Below are 4,157 nucleotides of genomic sequence, written 5' to 3'. Positions count from 1 at the left end.
TGGGTCCACCAACGGGGATCGATCCTAGACCGACCACGCAGCAAGAGAACACTTTACGACTGGTCTACATCCCACCCTACTGAGAAAGAAAGCTTTATTCTTAATATAATGACTACAGCAGGTTATAAATATTATTTGTTTTAAGGTCGTGTATCTCAGTGTACCTTGATGCACAGTCAGTCTGGGATCGATCCCCATCAGTGGGCCCATTGAGCTATTTCTCATAACTGGTATATCAAAGGCTGTGGTATGTGCTATCCTGTTTGTGGAATGGTGCATATAAAAGAGCCCTTGTTACTAATGGAAAAATATAGCGGGTTTCCTCTCTAAGACGTTCTAGTCAGTGCACCACAACTGGTGTATCAAAGGTGGTGTGTACTACCCTGTCTATGGGATGGTGCATATAAAAGATCCCTTGCAGCTAATCGAAAAGAGTAGTCCATGAAGTGGCGACAGCAGGTTTCCTCTCAATATCTGTGTCTGACGCCATATAACTGTAAATAAAAGGTGTGTCATTAAAGAAAACATTTCTTTTCCTCTCTAAGACTATATGTCAAATTACCAAATGTTTTACATCCATTAGCCGATGATTAATAAATCAATATGCTCTAGTGGTGTCTTTAAACACAACAAACTTTAACTTTTTAACTTTTGCTTATATTTTAAGTGTCCCAAATTCTAGCAATAGTCCAAATACATGTCAAAGTAAAATTACTGCTGGAGTATGATTTAAAACATTCATTTGTGCTACATAATATTGGCTAGGTTTTGTTTTTGACTATTTGTCATTTCAAATATATTACCCAAGCCCATTTTAACCGTTTTCGATCGTTCTGACCACTTCTCCTCTTTTGATTTGTACTGCTGACCACCTTCTTTGTACTTACAGTACCCATTGCTGCACTTCGCAAGAATCTTTTTACACTCACCTACAGTCGACTACTATGCACACATTGTGTTAAATATTGCATACAAGTATGAATTCAATACTTGTATGTATAAATATCCTCTTTTAATGAGGGCTGGCTATTTACACTGCTGTAATATTTTTAGGGGAAAGCCCCGTTTAAGACCACCACACCCCATCTAAACCTCCTCATGTATAGCATGAGTTACATCTAGTACTTTTAGTAATAATAGTGTATCTTTGTAGATCTGGGGGCAGGACGTAGCTCAGTGGTACAGCGGTTGCCTGATGCAAGAGGATCGATCCCCATCAGTGGACCCACGGGGCTATTTCTCGTTCCAGCCAGTGCTCCACAACTGGTGTAACAAAGGCTGTGATATGTACGGTACTATCCTGTCTGTGGGATGGTGCATATAAAAGATCCCTTGCTGTTAATTGAAAAGAGTGTGGCAACAGTGGGTTTCCTCTCTCAATATCTGTGTGGTCCTTAACCATATATCTGATGCCGTTATAACTGAAAACAAATGTGTTGAGTGTCGTTAAATAAAACATTTCCTTCCATTTTCTTTGTAGATCTGATACTGGGTTGGCTTTCTGTTAATTTTATATATATATATATATATATATATATATATATATATATATATATATATATATATATATATATATTATATATATATATATATATATATATAGGTAACCTCGAGTACCCAACATATCTCAAGGTCCATTGCTGGTCCCGGCTTTTTCCCTATGTAATGTTACCAAATTGAGCACTGTTATCTCAAGCATGCTAACCTCGAGTACCAGGCTTATGTCGAGCACATTTTGGTGTCCCTAGGTACACTTTGTTGGTTTTTATAACAAAAATTACCTGCTTTGACTATCACTTTTATTTGCCATTTTTGTTCTTCCATAAATTCCTCCCAAGTTAAAAAAGAGCACTGTATACATTGCATTAAACTGGAGCGGGTCCTCAGCACCACCACCCCCCCCCCCCCTCCCAGATCCAAGCCTGTTACAAGCTAATATTATTCTTAGTTATGAGTATTGTCTACAAGCTTGGCAAAGTGATTGTTTGATGTTTGTATATTAGTGTCTTTGGTATACTCATGAACATAGACTGAGGAGGTGGGGGGGGGGGGGGGGGGGGGGGGGGGGGGGGGGATGGTTCGAACGAACAATGCAATATCAGACTATTCACAAAAATGTCCAGAGAAAATATAGAAAAAACAGTTCATATTCAAATCGCCCCTGACTATATCGTTGACTGTTGTTAAGTTTGCAAACAAATATGTTTGGCATAATTTGTATCACCGACTATTATGTTTATCTCGAGCCACAGATATCTCGAGCTTGGTGGTTCGGTCCCTTCAACATCGAGATACTGTATATATATATATATATGAATTTAAGGTTCAATTTGTTGTTTTGATTTATTTTGTTATTGTCATTGTGTCAGAGTGTCATTAATATTTTATTCATTCATTCATGTATAATGTTCTTTCTTCTCCTAGTGGACGGCGGTATGTACTCTAGTGGTATTGTTAACCTAAGGGAACTTGTTATTAAATTTTAGTTACTTCAGTGTATTTAAAACTTTGAAATGTATTGCTTTTGTATTTATTTATAGAATGTGTTGAGTACATCATTAAAAATAAAACTTTTCTTTGTTTCCTACATTCATTCTTTCTTTCTTTCATTCTTTTATTTATTCATTCCATTTTTGCTACTACAGTCTTTTTTTCTTTTTTTATTATTATTAATTTTTGTGGGGAATTGGGGTAGGAATTCTTATATATTCCTTATCAATAGAATATTATTTGCTCTTATTCCAAGACAGTTTTTTGGAATGGCCTCATGTCTATATGTGAACAAGTAAGTATATGATCTGAGCATTACGCTTCAGCTTGGGATCGTGTTCTGGAGAACTAAACTGGTGATTTGTCAAGTGGTGTGTCGCGTTGTTTATGCTGTGATAAATACTGAGCTGTATAGAAGTGGGCTAAAAATGCAAAGGAAATGGAACAGGAAACATAATTTTAAGTGCATCACGAAGGTCATCTTTGGGTGGAATTTGTTCATTAGAACTATAATATATCCTTTGTTTTTTTTACTATTCCCTACATTAATTTTATCGGTGTGTCTGCAGTTGAACGAATGTAAATAATTAGTATGACATGTAAATGTCTATGTTTTTTAGTTTTCCGGCCTATATATATAGGAACAATATCGGAGGGGGGGTGGGCACGATATCTAGTATGGGGCACAGTCTCTAGTTGGGGGGCGTTGAGCACAAACCAGGTTTTTATATTTATTTATAAATTATATAGAGTATGATTAAAAAAACCGCATACATTTTCATCCACAATTGGGAGAGGCACATCTTCCCGCTCCTCCAAGTTCCCGCAGGCCAGGGGCCTAATTCACAAAGCTCTCTTAGGCTCTGCTAGACAACAAAGCATCCTCTTTGCAAGTCTTTTAGCATTGCACTGCGATATCACAAAGTTGCGAGAGTTTAGTGAATTAGGCCCCTGGTTTATATGTTGTGTTTTGTAAACTGTTATGTAACTTTAATTTTGAAAACTACAGGCTGTGTAGTTAAGAGGACATTATTGACTTTGCTGTCATGTTTCTGGTTAAAATAGGTGGGGGTTTTACTGATTAAAATTACATATTAATTACTCTTTTTTTCCTATTAGAATATCAGTGCATTTCTGGCAGTAATAGGGGCGAGACGTAGCCCAGTGGTAAAGCACTCGCTTGATGTGTGGTCAGTTTGTGATCGATCCCCATTAGTGGGCCCATTGGGCTATTTCTCTCTCCAGCCAGTGCACCACGACTGGTAATCAAAGGCCATGGTATGTGCTATCCTGTCTATTTGATGGTGCATATAAAAGATCCCTTGCTGCTAATCGAAAAGAGTAGCCCATGAAGTGGCAACAGCGGGTTTCCTCCCTCATTATCTGTGTGGTCCTTAATCATATGTCCAATGCCATATAACTGTAAATGATAATGTGTTGAGTGCATCATTATATAAAACATTTCCTTCTTCTTCTTCTTCTGGCAGTAATAATGTTTGTACATGTGGTAGTTCAAACTGGATTTTACTTTTACTGCCATTGGCCTCTTAGCATAATTCAGGCATGGCGGAAGCAAGTAGACATTAGAGGGCTGACTGAGATCGAGGGTGCAAAGCAAAGTCTCTAGGGGGTTTGTGTGTATGCTCCTCCGTTAAATTTTAAAAACT

Source organism: Gigantopelta aegis, chromosome 10, assembly GCF_016097555.1.
Source record: "Gigantopelta aegis isolate Gae_Host chromosome 10, Gae_host_genome, whole genome shotgun sequence".
NCBI classification, from domain to species: domain Eukaryota; kingdom Metazoa; phylum Mollusca; class Gastropoda; order Neomphalida; family Peltospiridae; genus Gigantopelta; species Gigantopelta aegis.
The sequence above is the reverse complement of the archived record's forward strand: the minus strand, read 5'-3'. Positions refer to the sequence as shown.